The 21,561-nt window shown below is 44.0% G+C and overlaps 1 protein-coding gene across 5 annotated transcripts in view; it reads right to left on the bottom strand.

Moving 5' to 3' along the window:
* Positions 1-21,302, bottom strand: part of RALY (RALY heterogeneous nuclear ribonucleoprotein) — a 90,423-nt gene extending 69,121 nt beyond the window's left edge. For 2 of the 5 annotated variants that reach the window (XM_027558772.1, XM_027558769.1), the window contains exon 1: positions 20,824-21,276. The gene's annotated coding sequence lies outside the window, so the exon portion shown is untranslated. Of the gene's footprint in view, positions 1-20,047; positions 20,397-20,823 lie in introns of those variants that run through there. The other 3 variants (XM_027558771.1, XM_027558773.1, XM_027558770.1) reach the window with 3 other exon arrangements.
* Positions 21,303-21,561: the final 259 nt, after the last annotated feature.

Raw genomic sequence — 21,561 nt, forward strand, 5'->3', positions numbered from 1 at the left:
AAAGTAATGTCTCTGCTTTTGAATATGCTTTCTAGGTTGGTCATAACTTTCCTTCCAAGGAGTAAGCGTCTTTTAATTTCACGGCTGTAATCACCATCTGCAGTGATTTTGGAGCCCACAAAAATAAAGTCAGCCACTGTTTCCCTATCTATTTCCCATGAAGTGATGGGACCAGATGCCATGATCTTCGTTTTCTGAATGCTGAACTTTAAGCCAACTTTTTCACTCTTCTCTTTCACTTTCATCAAGAGGCTTTTGAGTTCCTCTTCACTTTCTGCCATAAGGGTGCTGTCATCTGCATATCTAAGGTTATTGATATTTCTCCCAGCAATCTTGATTCCAGCTTGTGCTTCCTCCAGCCCAATGTTTCTCATGATGTACTCTGCATATAAGTTAAATAAGCAGGGTAACAATATACAGTCTTGACATACTCCCTTTCCTATTTGGAACCAGTCTGTTGGTCCATGTCCAATTCTAACTGTTGCTTCCTGACCTGCATATAGGTTTCTCAAGAGGCAGGTCAGGTGGTCTGGAATTCCCATCTCTTTCAGAATTTTCCACAGTTTATTGTGATCCACACAGTCAAAGGCTTTGGCATAGTCAATAAAGCAGAAATAGATGTTTTTCTGAAATTCTCTTGCTTTTTCTATGATCCAGCGGATGTTGGCAATTTGATCTCTGCTTCCTCTGCCTTTTCTAAAACCAGTTTGAACATCTGGAAGTTCACGGTTCATGTATTGCTGAAGCCTGGCTTGGAGAATTTTGAGCATTACTTTACTAGCGTGTGAGATGAGTGCAATTGCGCGGTAGTTTGAGCATTCTTTGGCATTGCCTTTCTTAGGGATTGGAATGAAAACTGACCTTTTCCAGTCCTGTGGCCACTGCTGAGTTTTCCAAATTTGCTGGCATATTGAGTGCAGCATTTTCACAGCATCATCTTTCAGGATTTGAAAGAGCTCAACGGGAATTCCATCACCTCCACTACCTTTGCTCGTAGTCTGGGAAAACATTAATTAACAAGATAGGCGTGGATCCTCCCTTCGTGGAGCTCATGGCCCAGTGGTATATAATGGGATGAACCCATATAGAATAGGAGGCACAAAGAAACACTACACTGAGGATCTCAAGTATATTCCACAACCGAGGGACCCCTTAAGGCAAGTTGTTTAACTTCTCTAGACCTGTTTCTTTGTCTATAAATGGGGAAGGTTTAATTAGGCAGTTGCTGCTCAAAGTTCTTTCCAGCTCCAAATTCTACTAGAATCATAAAAACTTAGCCCAATACCCTTTTCAAGTTCCTAACACTTATTAGCTTCCTCCCTTTATCTGGGAAATCATGATCAGTTGTCATGGAAATTACCATACTGCTCCACATATTGGACTATGATGTTACAGTAATTACAAGGAACCAAAGGGAACAGGCAGCAAGAACAAGCACTTACTTAGAAAGTCACCTGCTTTCAACACATAGGAGCTGCTCTCACTGAAGCTAGCACAGTGCGGGGGTGGGGGGGGGGTGGGGGGGCAGAAACTAATTCATAAGTAAAACAGTGTTGCTTTGTATTTAGATGTCGTGGTTTCTTCCATGAGACAGCAGATTTCATCCCAGCTCGTGAGTTGTTAGACGCAAAAAAAAAAAAAAAGCCAATTTTACAAGGTTCACTGAGCCTTGATTAGTTCGTTGTCCTTGTGAAATCCTAAGAGAACCCAGGAGACAGACTTTCTAGGCATCAGGGGGACCAAAAGTTACTAGCAAAATGAAGATAATCCACCTAGTCCCATGGACTAAGACTGTAACTCGGTGAAGTTCCTTCAAAATTAAGAGTTCCATCCAGTGCTGAGTTGGCCCAGAGGGACCAAGCAGGTAGCAAAAGTAAGTACAGCTGACCAAGTGTTTCAAAGAAAAAAGTGCTAGCCTTGTGACAAATGGCAACCAGCACTGCACTTGGGTAGCAAAGAAACAACAGGAAATGGTGTGGGCTTTGACAAACTTGAGAATTAATATTCTCTACCTAAGAGAGTCAGCCAGTAAGGAAGCAGAATGTGGAATGAGGGAGACAGAAACAAAGAACATGATTCTGTAAACTCAAGCATTCTGCCAAAATGGTATGTGGCCAATTATGACATAAGGAGCCTCTGGTGGAAGGCTTAGGGAGTGAAGCCCTGTAGAATAGCTGAGGACTCTTACCACTCCTGTGAACAGGAAAATGCTCCTGGTCAGCATCTGGGTCCAGCCCCTGCTACTTCCTCAAAAGTCCTACTCCCTCTTCAGGAGAAACCAGTCACATGCCAGGGCCTGTGATCTCATACACATTATCTCCACTGAAAGCCCTAATACTCCTAGGCTGGGTTCCACCTCAAAGTAAGTACACTATAGGCTAGACACAGTCTAAGATGCTGCCACTCTGCAAACTCTGATCCAAAAGGTAAGATCCTTTGAAAAGATCTAGAACAGAAAGGACTTAGGAGTCCTCTTTTTTTCCAAGGAGCTATCCAGGGTCCTAGATCACTTGGCTCCTGAGCTTTAACAATTCATGACTTCAGAGCCTTCTCCTCTGGCTTGGGCATCCCTGGTGGATCAGACAGTAAAGAATCCACTTGCAATGCAGGAAACCAGAGTTCAATCCCTGGGCTGCAAAGATCCCCTGGAGAAGAAATGGCTACCCCGTCTAAGTATTTTTGCCCGGAGAATTCCACGGACAGAGGAGCCTGGCAGGCTACAGTCCACAGGGTCCCAAAGAGTTGGACATGACTGAGTGACTAACACTTATTCCTCTGGCTTGATCTAGTGTCAAAGTATTTTCTTTAAAGACTTAAAAAATATATTCAGTTCAGTTCACTCACTCAGTTGTGTCAGACTCTTTGTGACCCCATGGACTGCAGCATACCAGGCCACCCTGTCCATCGCCAACTCCCAGAGTTTACTCAAACTCATGTCCACTGAGTCGGTGATATCATTCAACCATCTCATGCTCTGTCATCCCCTTCTCCTCCTGCCCTTAATCTTTCCCAGCATCAGGATCTTTTCAAATGAGTCGGTTCTTCACATCAGGTGGCCAAAGAACTGGAGCTTCAGCTTAAACTTCAGTCCTTCCAGTGAATATTCAGGACTGACTTCAAGAGTCTTCTTCAACACCACAGTTCAAAAGCATCAATTCTTCGGCGCTCAACTTTCTTTATAGTCCAACTCTCACATCCATACATGACTACTGGAAAAACCATAGCCTTGACTAGACAGACATTTGCTGGCAAAGTAATGTCTCTGCTTCTTAATATGCTGTCTAGGTTGGTCATAACTTTTCTTCCAAGGAGCAAGTGTCTTTTAATTTCATGGTTGCAGTCACCATCTGCAGTGATTTTGGAGTCCCCAAAAATAAAAGTCTGTTGCTATTTCCATTGTTTCCCCATCTATTTGCCATGAAGTGATGGGAGGATGCCATGATCTTTGTTTTCTGAATGTTGAGTTTTAAGCCAACTTTTTCACTCTTCTCTTTCACTTTCATCAAGAGGCTCTTTAGTTCTTCTTCATTTTCTGCCATAAGGGTGCTGTCATCTGCATATCTAAGGTTATTGGTATTTCTCCCGGCAATCCTGATTCCAGCTTGTGCTTCCTCCAGCCCAGTGTTTCTCATGATGTACTACTCTGCATATAAGTTAAATAAGCAGGGTGACAATATACAGTCTTGACACACTACTTTCCCTATTAGGAACCAGTCTGTTGTTCCATATCCAGTCCTAATTGATGCTTCTTGACCCACATACAGATTTCTCAAGAGGCAGGTCAGGTGGTCTAGGATTCCCATCTCTTTCAGAATTTTCCACAGTTTGTGGTGATCCACACAAAGGCTTTGGCATAGTCAATGAAGCAGAAATAGATGTTTTTTCTGGAACTCTCTTGCTTTTTTGATGATCCAGTGGATGTTGGCAATTTGATTTCTGGTTCCTCTGCCTTTTCTAAATCCAGCTTGAACATCTGGAAGTTCACAGTTCACGTACTGTTGAAGCCTGCTTGGAGAATTTCGAGCATTATTTTACTAGTGTATGAGACAAGAGCAATTGTGCAGCAGTTGGAGCATTCTTTGGCATTGCCTTTCTTTGGGATTGGAATGAAAACTGACCTTTTCCAGTCCTGTGGCCACTGCTGAGTTTTCCAAATTTGCTGGCATATTGAGTGCAGCACTTGCACAGCATCATCTTTCAGGATTTGAAAGAGCTCAACTGGAATTCTATCACCTCCACTAGCTCTGTTCATAATGATGCTTTCTAAGGCCAACTTGACTTCGCATTCCAGGATGTCTGGCTCTAGGTTGGTGATCACACCATCATGATTATCTGGGTCATGAAGATCTTTTTAGTATAGTTCTTCTGTGTATTCTTGCCACCTCTTCTTAGTATCTTCTGCTTCTGTTAGGTCCATACCATTTCTGTCCTTTATTGAGCCCATCTTTGCATGAAATGTTCCCTTGGTATCTCTAATTTTCTTGAAGAGATCTCTAAACTTTCCCATTCTATTGTTTTCCTCTATTTCTTTGCATGGATAACTGAGGAAGGCTTTCTTATCTCTCCTTGCTATTCTTTGGAACTCTGCATACAGATAGGCATATCTTCCCTTTTCTCCTTTGCCTTTCGCTTCTCTTCTATTCAAAGAAACCTGGAATGTCAGGTCCATGAATCAAGGCAAATTGGAAGTGGTCAAACAAGAGTGAATGTTGACATTCTAGGAATCAGCAAACTAAAATGGACTGGAATGGGTGAATTTAACTCAGATGACCATTATATCTACTACTGCGGGCAGGAATCCCTCAGAAGAAATGGAGTAGCCATTATGGATAACAAGAGAGTCCGAAATGCAGTACTTGGATGCAATCTCAAAAATGACAGAATGATCTCTGTTCGTTTCCAAGGCAAACCATTCAATATCACAGTAATCCAAGTCTATGCCCCAGCCAGTAACGCTGAAGAAGCTGAAGTTGAACAGTTCTATGAAGACCTACAAGACCTTTTAGAACTAACAACTAAAAAAGATGTCCTTTTCATTATAGGGGACTGGAATGCAAAAGTAGGAAGTCAAGAAACACCTGGAGTCACAGGCAAATTTGGCCTTGGAATACGGAATGAAGCAGGGCAAAGACTAATAGAGTTTTGCCAGGAAAATGCACTGGTCATAACAAACACCCTCTTCCAACAACACAAGAGAAGACTCAACACATGGACATCACCAGATGGTCAACACCGAAATCAGATTGATTATATTCTTTGCAGCCAAAGATGGAGAAGCTCTATACAGTCAGCAAAAACAAGACCAGGAGCTGATTGTGGCTCAGATCATGAACTCCTTATTACCAAATTCAGACTTAAATTGAAGAAAATAGGGAAAACCACTCAGGTATGACCTAAATCAAATCCCTTATGATTATACAGTGGAAGTGAGAAATAGATTTAAGGGACTAGATCTGATAGACAGAGTGCCTGATGAACTATGGACGGAGGTTCATGACACTGTACAGGAGACAGGGATCAAGACCATCCCATGGAAAAGAAATGCAAAAAAGCAAAATGGCTGTCTGGGGAGGCCTTACAGATAGCTGTGAAAAGAAGAGAAGCGAAAAGCAAAGGAGAAAAGGAAAGATATAAACATCTGAATGCAGAGTTCCAAAGAATAGCAAGAAGAGATAAGAAAGCCTTCCTCAGCGATCAATGCAAAGAAATAGAGGAAAACAATAGAATGGGAAAGACTAGAGATCTCTTCAGGAAAATTAGAGATACCAAGGGAACATTTCATGCAAAGATGGGCTCGATAAAGGACCCATCTTTATAACAGATGACAGAGATCATTCTGTTATCTGTTATACACCTCTCTGTTAGGTCTATACTCTAAATGGTATAGACCTAACAGAAGCAGAAGATATTAAGAAGAGGTGGCAAGAATATACAGAAGAACTGTACAAAAAAGATCTTCACGACCCAGATAACCATGATGGTGTGATCACTGACCTAGAGCCAGACATCCTGGAATGCGAAGTCAAGTGGGCCTTAGAAAGCATCACTACAAACAAAGCTAGTGAAGGTGATGGAATTCCAGTTGAGCTCTTTCAAATCCTGAAAGATGATGCTGTGAAAGTGCTGCACTCAATATGCCAGCAAATTTGGAAAACTCAGCAGTGGCCACAGGACTGGAAAAGGTCAGTTTTCATTCCAATCCCAAAGAAAGGCAATGCCAAAGAATGCTCAAACTACCACACAATTGCACTCATCTCACACGCTAGTAAAGTAATGCTCCAAATTCTCCAAGTCAGGCTTCAGCAATACGTGAACCGTGAACTTCCTGATGTACAAGCTGGTTTTAGAAAAGGCAGAGGAACCAGAGATCAAATTGCCAACATCCACTGGATCATCGAAAAAGCAAGAGAGTTCCAGAAAAAAACATCTATTTTGCTTTAATGACTATGCCAAAGCCTTTGACTGTGTGGATCACAATAAACTGTGGAAAATTCTTCAAGAGATGGGAATACCAGACCACCTGACCTGCCTCTTGAGAAAAGTTAGAACTGGACATGGAACAACAGACTGGTTCCAAATAGGAAAAGGAGTACGTCAAGGCTGTATATTGTCACCCTGTTTATTTAACTTATATGCAGAGTACATCATGAGAAACGCTGGACTGGAAGAAACACAAGCTGGAATCAAGATTGCCGGGAGAAATATCAATAACCTCAGATATGCAGATGACACCACCCTTATGGCAGAAAGTGAAGAGGAACTCAAAAGCCTCTTGATGAAAGTAAAAGTGGAGAATGAAAAAACTGGCCAAAAGCTCAACATTCAGAAAACAAACATCATGGCATCTGGTCCCATCACTTCATAGGAAATAGATGGGGAAACAGTGGAAACAGTATCAGACTTTATTTTTTGGGGCTCCAAAATCACTGCAGATGGTGACTGCAGCCATGAAATTAAAAGACGCTTGCTCCTTGGAAGGAAAGTTATGACCAACCTAGATAGTATATTCAAAAGCAGAGACATTACTTTGCCAACAAAGGTTCGTCTAGTCAAGGCTATGGTTTTTCCTGTGGTCATATATGGATGTGAGAGTTGAACTGTGAAGAAAGCTGAGCGCTGAAGAATTGATGCTTTTGAACTGTGGTGTTGGAGAAGACTCTTGAGAGTCCCTTGGACCGCAAGGAGATCCAACTAGTCCATTCTGAAGATCAGCCCTGGGATTTCTTTGGAAGGAATGATGCTAAAGCTGAAACTCCAGTACTTTGGCCACCTCATGCGAAGAGTTGACTCATTGGAAAAGACTCTGATGCTGGGAGGGATTGGGGGCAGGAGGAGAAGGGGATGACAGAGGATGAGATGGCTGGATGGCATCACTGACTCGATGGACATGAGTCTGGGTGAACTCCGGGTGTTGGTGATGGACAGGGAGGCCTGGCGTGCTGCGATTCATGGGGTCGCAAAGAGTCAGACACAACTGAGCGACTGAACTCTCTTCTATTCACAGCTATTTATAAGGCCTCCTCAGACAACCATTTTCCATTTTACATTTGTTTTCCGTAGGGATGGTCTTGATCCCTGCCTCCTGTACAAGGTCAGGAACCTCTGTCCATAGTTCTTCAGGCACTCTATCAGATCTAATCCCAGGAATCTATTTCTCACTTCCACTGCATAATTCTAAGGGATCTGATTTAGGTCATACCTGAATGGTCTAGTGGTTTTCCCTACTTTCTTCAATTTAAGTCTGAATTTGGCAATAAGGAGTTCATGGTCTGTGCCACAGTCAGCTCCCAGTCTTATTTTTGCTGACTGTATAGAACTTCTCCATCTTTGGCTGCAACGAATATAATCAATCTAATTTCGGTGTTGACCATCTGGTGATGTCCATGTGCAGAGTTTTCTCTTGTGTTGTTGGAAGAGGGTGTTTGCTACGACCAGTACGTTCTCTTGCCAAAACTCTATTAGCCTTTGCCCTGCTTCATTCTGTACTCCAAGGCCAAATTTGCCTGGGTAGCTATTATATTCAAGACACTCCAGTGATACAAATGCCCTCAACTATACTTCTCCTGAAATCTGACTTTACTACCTATATTAGCTGTATATCAAACTGGACTCCTGTTCCACCTGCCTGCCACCCAAATTACTACAGACCCAAAACACTGCTCTGCTGGACTCTACTCCTATATATGACATTCATTTTAAAACGTGGTTAGCCAGTAAGATGAAGGTTCAGCAATGAGATGAAAGTATCTCAAGAGGATACCTTTAAGACTCTTCCCTCTGGACTCCACAACTAGAAGTTCCTTTTCTTTGCAAAACAGCACTATTGCCCCATTACAGTCAGGTGTCCTTGGAAGTAAACAGTATAATGCTCAATGTATGCTCTCCTCTCAATCAAGATGGCATTCCCCAAGCTTCACTCCATCATTATTCTATCATCTTCAAATTCTATTTCCATAAAAGCAATAACACACCTTGGCCAAATAGAAAAGAAAAAAAGACTAACTGCCCTTGAAATAGTAATTCAATCCGAGGAGGGAAGGTTTATTGCTGGAAAAACTTTGTTTCTTATTTATCACATCCCTCAAGCTGGATTTATGAGCAGGGAGAACACAACAAAAAATTTTTTTTTAGGAAAACACACCTGGCAGTAGAGACAAACATGGCTTAGAAAAGGGCAAGACAGGGTGTAGGGAAGTTAATTAGGAACCCTAAGGGGTATTAATAATCCTATAGCCCCACAATGGCCAAAACTGGCTCTATGTCTGAAACAGGTTATAGTGCTTAGTCCCTGGCTATGTGCTCCTTGAAAACAAGGTTATTCATATGAATATCACCTACAGCATCCAGTATCACGCCGTCAAATGGTGGGCACTAAAATCGTCAAAGGAACATAGAATGCTACTCCTGTAAGGGCCCTCAGTGCACACAAAGAAACTAAAGGCTCAGAGAAGTGAAAATGATTTGCTCAAGGTCACGGAATGGATGAACAGTGAAAAGGAAAGAGCAGAGGCTTTGAAGACAAGAAGGTCTGTTCAAATCCAAGACTGCTGTGAGGCCTTGGGCAAATTACCCAACCTTTCTCAGTCTATTTTTGTAGGGCTGCTATGAGGATTCTAAGAGATACTGCCCTCTAGATACAACCACAAATTTACAGGAAATACAGAGTATAGGGACATATTAAACACACCACAGATAAGGCAATGAGCAAAATTTCTACAGGATACACAATCCAGTTCCTTCCACAAATAAAGTGGGGAGGGCTTCCCAGGTGGCTCAGCGGTAGAGAATACACCTGCCAATGCAGGAGATACGAGTTCGATCCCTGATTAGGGAAGATCCCACATGCTGCAGGGCAACTAAGTCCATCATCTCAAGTATTGAGCCTGTGCCCTAGAGTCCATGCCCTGCAACAAGAGAAGCCACCACAATGAGAAGCCCGTGTGCTGCAACTGGAAAAAGTAGCCCCCGCTCTTTGCAACTAGAGAAAAGCCTGTGCAGTAATAAACACCCAGCACAGCCAAAGATATATAAATAAAATAAAGGGGGGAAAGTGAACTTATAAGTATCTGGAGTGGTGATGGCTACACAATGATATGAACATACAGAATGCCACTGCACTATATGGCTAAAGTGGTAACTTTTATATTGTATGTATTTTTTACCACAATAAAAAAAGTTCAAAAATTTTTTAAAAAGGAATACATTGTGAAATACTTAAGGACAAAATATGATGATAGCAAAATTTCAAAGCACAGGATAAGGAAAAGAGATAAAGGCATAAATGAAATAATACTGACCATGAATAGATAACTCCTGAAGCTGAATGATGGGTACAACATGGTTCATTAACCTACTCTGTCTACTTTGCATATGTTTGAAATTTTCCATATTAAAAATAAAGAAGATTTGGTAGCACTGTGGCTGTGGGCTTATTTCTTAACCTACTGATGTCTCAGTTTCTTATCTATATGATAAGGAACAATAGTACCTACTTCTAGAGTTGAGATGAGAATGATTTTTTATATTTAGACATATTACATCTAAAATTTATATAAATATATTAAAATCTTATATGTAAATATATTATATACATGAATTCTCTAAGGTTATATATAAATTTATATTAGCTAGATAACACACACACAAAGGGCCCAGCACATAGTAACCTTCAGTAAGTATCAGCTCTATTAGTATGAACACAAGGTACTAATATGGTGTCTCAATACAATGGGCACCCAAATCATGGCAGCTGTTGTTAATATAAATGGCAGAGTTAGGTCTAGAACCCAGGCCAGATTTTTAATCAAGTATTTGACACATCTCCTTGATAGACCAGGTCAATGACCCACTGGCAACTCTAACATCCCCGGTGTCTCCTGACAAATACCAGAGAACCTAATACAGGATCAGGAGCTGACTAATGTTTAACATGCTTCTCTGGAAGCAGGCAGGGCCACCTTGTTTGCCAAAACCAGGTAATTTATGGTACATTTCCTAATATCTGCTGACAGAACAAATAAGAAAGGCTCTAGGACATGATCAATGTTCACACCAGCCTTCAAAGTGATTTGGTAAAACCATAGAAAATAACACCCAGCTAAGGTGCACCACACAGGGTAAGAGCTGACAAAGAAATGGCAATTTTTCCCTGAGCAAATATACAAGTAACAGATGAGTGCTGAGAGACTAGCTCTTTAGGTCTTCACACTCTCCTTCCTACCCCCTATATTTTAAGAGAAGACAAACTCTTTTTCAACATACTTCAAGTATGACTGTTTGCTGGATTAACTGCTTCCTTGAAACGATAAAATTATAGACAAAGAGCTCATTCTAATCCTTTTATCAATTTAAGTACAAATTGGCTTAGGAATATTATTACCTTTTCTACCTCCTCTAGGAGACTATGAGAGGGTATCACCCACTCCAAATTATGGGACATGTCCTCCCCACTCCGATCAACAGCAGGAATATGGATGCCACTTGATCTATGAGTAGTCACACATCTCCATTTCTGCTCAAGTCGCTCCCATTGCACACAGTAGCCTCTCTCCATCTCCAGAGCCTAAATCACCTGTGACCATACTTTCTGGAAACAAAGGGGAAGAGGAGAGAAGTACCGCGTGAGAAAAGGTATCTGGGTGCTGCTTCTGGGTAATCTGGGAGATCTGGTCCAAACACAGAAACATTGGTGTTTCGTATTATAAGCACAACCAGAAGGAATATTAGAACTTAAGATGGTCCTGGATAATACACGGTCACTTTGTCCTACAAGGCCCAGTATAAATGCTCGCTTCTCCAAAAATGTTCCCTAGGCACCACAAATGAAGCAATCCCTCCCTCCTCTGAACTTCCCTATCACTTTACCCCTTTATGGTACTGCTAAGAGTTCATACTGTGGTTCTTACAACTCACTTGTGTAACTACACACCAACCAGAATAACAAAAAATGAAAAAGACAGATAATGCTAAGTGTTGACAAGGATATGGAGCAAAAGGAATTTTCTCATGCACAACTGATGAGTGTGATCTGGTATGCCTCTGAAAACTGTCAATAACCACTAAAGCTGAACTCTATGGACTTGAGTTATGTGGTTGGAGAACACTCACTGTTTCCCCTTAACAGTTCTGCCCACAGTCCTTTGCTCCATCACTGCCTCTGTCTAAAATGCTTCCAGCATTCTTTCTCCCAACCCAAGGCTGATCCAGACCACTCTTCCTGGTCACTCCAGCCCAAAGAGATCTCCTCTTCTATAGAAAACTCTGCTATTTACCTATTAACTCTGACAAATGACTTGGGTTCTTCATATATAAACTGTATTATCTGTTTTTATAATGTAGTTTTAGTAACATCTAACCTGCTCCTCACAATACATTGTGAGGAAAGCAAGATATAGATTATTAACCCTATTTTATAGATGCTTCTGAATTGTGGTGCTAGAAAAGGCTCCTGGGAGTCCCTCAGACAGCAAAAAGATCAAAGCAGTTAATCCTAAAAGAAATCAACCCTAAATATTCATCAATTGATGCTGAATACTTTAGCCACCTGATGCAAAGAGCTGACTCATTGGAAAAGACCTTGATACTAAAAGATTGAGGGCAGGAAGAGAAGGGGGCAACAGAGAATGAGATGGTTGGACAGCATCACCGACTCAATGGATGTGAGTTTGAGCAAGCTCCAGGAGACAGTGAAGGACAGGGAAGCCTGGCATGAAGCAGTCTATGGGGTCACAAAGAGTTGGACACGCCTTGGCGACTGAACAACAACAGATGAGAAAATGAAGTTCCACAGAGGAGACAATGACTTATTCCAGTTTTTATGACCAAATTAGTTCCAGGAAACAAAAGATGTTAGTCTTCTAAACCAAACTGTCTTATCAGCTACAACTTCATGATTACCTTATCTCCCCAGAGACCACAGGTTCCCTGAAGACAAGAGACTGTTTTACACATTCACCTCCCTCACAGCACCAGGGGAGGCACTCAGTGAGAGCCATACAGTTTGGCCGACTGATTTCAATACTGTCCCCAAACTGTGAGACTGAACAAAGGCATATTTCCTTTTCTTCCAGACCTCACGGACAATGCTAAATTGTTGGAAGAAATCATGAACAAAACACAGCATCCCAAATAACATTTCTTTTTTGAGGGAAGGGACAAGAGACGAGGAAGAGCCCTTCAAGACAGGGTAAGCTCCATTTCGTAGGGTTCCATGCTGCTAAGTGTTCAAAGAAGGCTGGCAGAGGCAGTAGCAATGGGTTTCAAAAACCACCGATTAGTCATAATTAACAAGTCAAACATCGATCAAATGGGAATTCCCTGACAGTCTGGTGGTGAGGACTCCGCATTGTCCCTGCTGAAGGCCTGGGTTCAATACCTGGTTAGGGAACTAAGATCCCACAAGCTGCACGATGCAGCCAAAATCAACACAAAAAACAACTAATGCCGGAAACCACACCTCAATTCTACTTGCAAGCAAAACAGAGAGCTATCTTATTTTAAAACTGCATATAAAACTTAAAATAATTAAGTCTGAAACTTAATTTTCTTCATCCAGTCATGCCCGACTTTTTGCGACCCCATGGACTGCAGCCCACCAGGCTTCTCTGTCCATGAGATTTTCCAGGCAAGGATACTGGAGTGGGTTGCCATTTCCCTCTCCAGGGGATCTTCCCAACCCAGGGATCAAACCCGGATCTCCTGCACTGCAGGCAGATTCTTTACCAACTGAGCTACAAGGGAAGCCCTCAAGTAAGAAGCTAGACATTATCAACTCTGGAAACCAGTCAAAGAACTGATGTGAGAACACGGCAAGCACTAGGCAGGCGTCTGCACCCCCAAGCCTGGAGGACAATGTCGCCTCTTACCCTAAGGTTCTTGACTTTACACAATGGCTGATAGACACCTCAGCAACAGAGGAGAAAATCTAGATAACAGGTAGAAAGGAAGAGAGGGAGGGAAGGTCAAAAACAAATTCAAACACTGAAAGTGAGATATTAAAATCGGCCTCCTGCCCTAATGCTACATACATCAATTCTGCTATTTTCAGTTTGAACTCTCAACCAAAATATCCAGGCCAAGGCAGCAGAGGTAAGTATAAGCTAGGACCTGTTGTATTTATCTGAATGTAATTTGAAGGCAGCAATCATGTCCTGTTTGGTTTGTATGTTCTCCATAGGGAGAACTCATAGTTGGTACTCCAAATTCCTGGAACAAATAGTTGGACTTAGGGATGGAAAGCAGCTGACATAACCTTGCTACAGCAGCTAGGTAACCTACTTATCATGGTAACTCTACCCAAGACCCTAATTTTAGTAAAGTTATTTTTAATTGGTATGAAAATCAATTTAGGATGAGCCTTTAAGGTATGAAGAAAAGTTATTCTTGTGTTCAACTGATTCAGGCACAGCTATCATTATTATATTGAGAGCACCATTTCTCAGAGCCAGCTTACTGCTATCTGGAAGAACAAAGTCTCAAGGCCTTTTAACATGGTATGTGTTAAGCAGAGAACAACATTTGACTTCTCAGTGCAGCATGATCATACCTTCCAGAAAGGAAGCCCAGATGTAGAGCAGACCTAGAGAAATAATGAGTTATGGAGACAATTCTTTTAAATCTACTACTGCATTTGCTTTCACTAGCATGAAGAATTGTGAAGGAAAACTAGACAAATAGATCAACAGACACTAGGCAAACACTACCTTTAACTAGGCTTAGTGAAATCCTTCATAAAACAAACAAACAGGAGATAGCTAAATATCAGATAAATGCCTCTAGAATGAAAACCTGGCCAACAACACTAAATCTGACCTTCCAAATGAAAATACTTACTTGGAATAAAGCAATGATTCTTACCTTGACAAATAAACAGAACTATTCAGTCTCTACAGATGGCATTTTAAGGGCCAGGTAACCTCAGCAGACGTTATCTCATAAAGCCAAAGCTCTAAGGAAATGCAAATTTCTGGTCCAGTGTTTTTCCAGTCCTAGTGGTGTTTGGGAATCTTACAGTGTTTTTTCAACTTTCCTTTTATTCTATGATTTTAAACAGCTTGCTACGTTTTTGAATATAACTTTTTAGTCACGGGATTCAAGTTTGCCCCATGGGACAACAGCTCCAAGTTTATAGTGGAATTCAGTAGATAATTTGGTAAATTCATCTCACAAGCAATTTTTCAGCAATTTGTCCACTCTAAAAAGCAATATCCATCATTTATACACTGAAAGGTATCTATGAACCCAGAATTTAACCCTGTGAGATACTCTCAATATTCTCACAAAGCCCTTCCTCCTTTCAGAGATAAATTCTCAAGCTACTCCCATAAAACCAAACATTCAGACTGTTGAGAGGTAAAAGTATGATCCAAGATTGTCCAGTCCAACCCTTGTGTTTTATAGACAGGAAGACTGAGATCCAGGGAGTATTAGGTAATTACAGTTAACACAAGTTTGGCAAGTGTCAAAAGCCCACTGAATGCTATCCCTGCTCCCCCAGCGGAACAGCACTGGGCATGGTGGGAGAATAGTCAGATTTGCACTTCAGTCAGTGGAACACTCCAAATACATGTGTCTGAGCCTAAGAAAATCTGAATATTCAACCACAAACTCCCGACCCCTACCCCAACATAGAGAGCAGGAGAAGCAAACAGTTTGAATGGCTTCTTGGGAGATGCAGACTAGAACCTAGGGATAATACTCAATCCTTCCTCCCCTCCTCCGGAGGCACAGCACATTTATTCACATGGAGGCCATTATGACAGTGACAGAAAGACTGAGGAAAATGGAAGGGCTGCAGAAACAGAAGAGATAACTAACAATACTTGAGCAGATGCCTGTCTCAGGTTATTTGATAGTTACTCTCCACTAGAAGAACGTCAAATCCTTTTTCTGTCACCAGGCCTCATCCTTCAGCCCTCTGATTATTTTATGAAGCAATAAGAAGGAAAGGGGCTTGGACAATCCCATGCACTGAATGAGTAGCCAAGGACTAGACCAAACATCCTCAGGCCCACGAATAGACTCCCATGTACCCCACTGCCCCTTCTTTCTCGTCCTGAAAGTCTGTGAGCTATATCCCACCATGGATCTGAAACTTTCCTTACACTACCAAGGGGGCAGCTGTAAGGACAGCAGGCTAACATTACTGCTGCCATTTTCCTCCCTCCAGTTGTACATTTTCTATATAAAGCTAAAATTGAATTAAAACTAGGTTTTCAGTCACTCATGTGAAAATCCTATCTCCACCTCTACACCCCTACCACTGCCTAAGGAAGAAAGGGGAGGTAAGGGAAGAGGGAGGGAAGAGAACGAAGAAAGAAAACACCTCTCCAAAAGACACACTGGCTTAAATTCAACATTCAAAAAACAAAGATCGTGGCATCCAGTCCCATCAACATCATGGCAAATATTTGGAGAAACAATGGAAACAGTGAGAGATTTTATTTTCTTGGGCTCCAAAATCACTGCAGATGGTGACTGCAGCCATGAAATTAAAAGACACTTGCTCCTTGGAAGAAAAGCTATGACCAACCTAGACAGCATATTAAAAAGCAGAGACATTCCTTTGCTGACAAAGGTGCCTCTAGTCAAAGCTATGGTTTTTCCAGTAGTCATGTACAGATGTGAGAGCTGGACCATAAAGAAAGCTGAGCACCAAAGAACTGATGCTTTTGAACTGTGGTGTTGCAGAAGACTCTTGAGAGTCCCATGGACTACAAAAAGATCAAACCAGTCAATCCTAAAGGAAATCAGTCCTAAATACTCATTGGAAGGACTGACGCTAAAGCTCCAATACTTCGGCCACGTGATTCAAAGAACTGACTCATTAGAAAAGACCCTGATGTTGGGAAAGACTGAAGGCAGGAGTAGGGGATGACAGAGGATGAGATGATTGGATGGCATCACCCGACTCAATGAACATGAGTCTGAGCAAGCTCGGGGAGTTGGTGATGGCCAGGGAAGCCTGGCATACGACAGTCCACGGGGTTGCAAAGAGTCTGACATGACTGAGTGACTGAACTGAAAACAGTCTTACCTGTCTCCTCCTCAGCTCCCCAGATTTCTTCTCCTGGCTTAGTCTTTTCTCTGACGTGTAGGCTTAAACAATCTCTCCAAGGAACTCCCACCCTTACCATCCATGGATGGGTTAGTTTCCTTCCTCCATTCTCTGACGGTGCTTGTTCCCGCCACAACACTTCTCACACTGCCTGTTTCTTTGTCTGTCTTCCCCGAGACACCCAAATTCCCAAGCTTAGTGCTATGTGTGGCAGATGCTTAATAACTGTTCTGTAAATGGAAAACTTTCCAATAATGAGGTTCCCAATGAAACAGAATCTCAACAGGTAGCCTACTCAAATGTTGGCCAGGTGGCCACCTGGTCTATGACTTTAAGTCCCTTAACTATAAAAGATTCTCTCCAATAAACAATTCAGTACTTTCTGACTTTATTATCATACTCAGGGGTTTGGGCTTTAATATGTAAGCAATATTGGGCCATCAGATTTTTAAGGCAAGTGCAACATGATCAAATCTGTTTTTGTTGCCCTATTATCCATCTTTGGAACACCTCCCAACCTAACCCTCTGTTGGCTTCAAGACAAAATTCCAACTACATTTCACAAATATAAATACCACATGCTACCACCACACCCCCCAAAGCACACAAAGACACAGAAGCAGTCAAACCAAAGGGAATTTTGAAAGACTAAATGCAGCATTTAATTCCATCTTAACCACCTGCAAGCAACGAGGATCCATAAATACCCTCTGCTGCTGCTGCTGCTGCTAAGTCACTTCAGTCGTGTCCGACTCTGTGCAACCCCATAGATGGCAGCCCACCAGGCTTCCCCGTCCCTGGGATTCTCTAGGCAAGAACCCTGGAGTGGGTTGCCATTTCCTTCTCTAATGTATCAAAGTGAAAAGTGAAAGTGAAGTCACTCAGTAGAGTTCGACTCTAGCGACCCCATGGACTGCAGCCTACCAGGCTCCTCTGTCCATGGGATTTCCCAGGCAAAAGTACTGGAGTGGGGTGCCATTGTCTTCTCTGTAAATACCCTCTTAGAAACCCAAAAACTAATCCCTCTTGTGCGCCTTTATGCAAAGAGGAGGGCATGGAGAGGGAGCATTTCATAAAGGTAATCCACTTAATCATCCTGAGCAGTTCTGATCTGAGCTGCTGTCATAGCACTGCTACTCTCGATCACTGCAGTCCCATACGCCCAAACCCAGGATGGCCAGAAAGGAAGATGCAAACAAGGAGAAGCTGGGAAGTCCCCTGGGTTCTATCTCAAGAGCAGGAGTTCCCTTTAGAAGACACAGAAGGGGCAAGCAGAAATCCGCAAAAAAGGCCTCAGTGATAAGGAACTTTAATCTGCAGAGTTGGGGGAAAGGGGTAGGGAAGCTTAACCAAAGGGGTATAAGCAGGCCTGGGTCCTTGTTGGGGAACTGCATGCCACACCCTACTGCAGATGAGGCCTAATCATCATTTTGCATTTACAGAGCACTCTGGGCTTAAGGGAGGCACTAAGAGTGCCTGCTTTGCCAGTCACAAAAGGACAAATATTGCATGATTTCATTTATATGAAGCACCGAGAGTAGTCAAATTCACAGAGACAGAAAATAGAATAATAGTTGCTAGGAGGGAGAAAGGAATGGAAAATAAGTGTTTATATGTAGTTTCAGTTGAAGAAGATGAAAAAGTTCTAGACACAGATGGTGATAGTTGCACAACAATGTAAATATATGTCATACCACAGAACTGTACATGTAAAAGTGGTTAAAATGGTAAAATTTTATCTTATGTGTACCTTTACAGAAAAAAAAGCATACCAGCTTTAAAATTATATTGTCTGTAGTTATCAATTACATGACCCTGAGCACGTCATATAAACTGTTTCTTCTGCAAAACAGGTTTAATAATAGTACCTAATTCACACAGTAGCTCTTGAGAACTAAATGAGATACTCCACACAAGTCCTTAATCCAGTGACTGGTACATGGAAAGTACTTAGTATGTGTTAGCCTACTGCCACAACGCACTTTCACAGCCATTTCCCACAGGCCCCACACAACCCTGTGAGAGTTTACAGATAAAGAAACTGAGGCTCAGAGAATCACAATGAGTAGCCAAGTTCATGGTGCCACAGCAAATCAAATGCTATGCCCATGAGAGACGTCCTGTCCTCTCCACTTGTTAATTTGGTGATCTAAGGCAAGTGCCCTAAACCTTGCTATGTTTCAATTCTCAATTAGAGCTGTAAAAAAGGAAATATAAACCAAACACTACAAGCTACCTCAGGGAACTAGATGAGAAATGAAATCAGATAATGGTTACAAGAGAGAACTATAAAACGTAAACAAAGTACTATGCAACAATAGTGGTAACTTATGAGAGTGCCTGCTTTGCCAGTCACAAAAGGACAAATATTGCATGATTTGTTTTGCAGCGCACAAAACCTGGCTTCCTTTTAATGCTGGGACTAAGTAACTTCCTGGTGATTTCACTCGGGATTCTGGGTCTTAAGGCCTGAATAACTAGTTTACTGTTCTTTCAAAAGGTGGCAAACTATGGTAGAAATAAAAATATTCAGAGTCAGAAGACTGAAATCCTAGTTCTGATTCTGTCACTAAAGCAGTCTGTGAATTTAGACAACTTACTTCCCCTTTCCGAAGTTAAGGGGAAAGAGGGAAAAGGCAGGAAAAAAAAGACTAGAGAGGACCCCTTGGCAGTCCTATGTACCACTACTCTTAAATCCACAATCTTGGAAAAGGGATCCTCCAGACTCCAGAGAACTACAGCAAATATCAGTAGACTCAAGACCTGGCCTAGGAACATCCCTGCCTGATCTTTACACACAGGCATCAAACACACTGGAAAACTAGAACACTTGCCAAAGTTAATTTTAGTCCACTTTTACCCCTCTGGGCCTTATCTGAAAATAAGAAAATAAGTCTCTAGTTGAAAGCAGGAGAGTCTAAGCCACTTTCTGCTCCCCCTCCCTTTAAACACTACAGAATAGACAAGATTTGGAGGAACATGCCATAAACAAACAAAAGATGGACCTCACTGCTTTAAATGACCTACGCCTTCCTTGAGCCAAAAACCCCAGGGAACTTAAGTGTGCTGGAAATCTGGAGTCCTCTGTATCCATCCACTCCTAAGGGGCAATATTAGCAAGAAATTTGTAATTACTTCCTTTCCCCCCGACCTCGCACAGATCCAGGATGGAATTTCATCCATAATGGACACTGGCCCGTGAACCAGAGAGGACGGAGATAGGTCTCTCATCTAATGATGGGACTCAAAATCCGTTCTGCACTAAGAGATTACACAAGCTCACACTAAGAAATAAATAACAGACACCAGCACTACGGCTTTACACTTCGGTGGCTACACACTGTGATTTGGAACACATTCTTTAACCTCTCGGAGCCTTGATTTCTGTCTTTGTAAATGGGGGTAACCTCAGAAGGCAGTCTTGAGCATTCTATGAAACAGGCTACGGAAACAGGCTGCCGAAGTTCCTGCGTCAAGTCCGTTAAATGTTACCTGTTGGTATTAAACACTTCTCTCACACATCAGTTTCCTCCCTGAATCCACAAAATACCCTGCAAGGCGACTTTCTTTCTCCCGGTTCACTGAAAGGCAAACTGAGGCTCCGCCGGGAAAAGGCTGCGTGAAGTGCGGCGCGCGGCCCCAGCTCGAGGGCCTGCTGTTGTTCCTCTAAGAAGCCCAAGGTGTGCCACGAGCCCAGGACCGGGAGAGGCGGGGACCGAGGAGGCGCTCAGGTCCTTAGGGAGCCAAGCGGGTCCAGTTTTGCGCGTCTCGGGGATCCCGCAGACCCAGCCCGGGAGGGAGAGTCGGGAAACGCCCCAGGTCTGGGCCGGAGCCGGGGCCGGGCCCGCCCGAGGCCTCCCCGGCGCGGCCTCCACTCCCCCCTCCTCCCCTCGGCGGGCGGGGCGGGGCGCGAGCACAAAAGACTCCAACTTCCGAGCGGGCGCGGGCCCACCCCGCCAACTCCTGGCCCAGGCCCGGCCCGCGGAGAGGAGGCGGGCAGGGAACGCCAGGGCAGCCGGGAGCGGGAGCTGGAGCGGGCGCGGGCGGGCCCGGCCGGCGACCCAAGGCGGCGGGGCCGAGTAGAGGGGAAGGTGCGGGGGAAGGGGGCTGGGAGTTACTCCGGCTCCCGAGACTCCCAGAAGGGCCGAAAAAAGAGTTTCTAAAAATAGGCAGCGGCCCGCGCGAAGAGGTGGGTGATCGAAAAGGAACCCGGAGCACCCCCTCCCCGCACCTTGAAGGAGACGCCCCGGCTCACGGCCCCCACTCACCCGCGCTGAGAGGTCTGGAGGAAGCCGCGCCGCGCGGAAGGAGGCGGTGCCGCCGCACTCGGGGGCGGAAGGGAGGGAGCGAGGGAGGGAGGGAGGAAGAAGGCGGCCCCGGCCGCAGCGTGAGGAGCTGAGTACACACGCGGGAGTCGCCCCCGTCGCCCCCTCGGCTTCTCTCAGCTCAGCCCGCCCCGCGCCCGCGCTGCTCGCGCACCCCGCCGCACTGACAGCGGTGCGAGCCCAGCAGCCGCGAGTCCTTCCCTTGGCCCGGACCACTGAGGCGCGCGGCGGCGGGGGTGCCCGGAGGGGCTTCTCTCAGCTCGGCCCCGCTCGCCGCTCCGGCCTGGGCCCAGCCACCCCTTGCCCTCGCCTCGGTCTCCAGAGAAGAGCCCGGCGACGCTCGCGCGGCGTCCGCAGCCCCGCCCTAACAGCCTGGCTCCCGAGACGCAGCTGCTCTTCCCACCCCCTCAACCTAGCTTTGGAAAGGTCCAGAGCTTCGGCGGGGAGAAGAGAAAGGAGAGGTCGGGGCGGGGCCTAACAGGGAGGAAGGCCTGAGGTGGGAGCCTAAGGAGGCGGGCCTAGGGCGGGATAAGACGCTCTCTTACACCAGTACGGAGCGTAAGGCGGGGCGGGGCCGAGAGGGTGCTAAGGCGAGAAGAGAGGCGCGCGAGACAAGTATGGAAGGCAGTGGCGGCCTCGCAGACCCGGGAAGGGCGAGCATGAAAAAGAGGAGGAGTGGGC

Source organism: Bos indicus x Bos taurus, chromosome 13 (assembly GCF_003369695.1).
Source record: "Bos indicus x Bos taurus breed Angus x Brahman F1 hybrid chromosome 13, Bos_hybrid_MaternalHap_v2.0, whole genome shotgun sequence".
Classification (NCBI taxonomy): domain Eukaryota; kingdom Metazoa; phylum Chordata; class Mammalia; order Artiodactyla; family Bovidae; genus Bos; species Bos indicus x Bos taurus.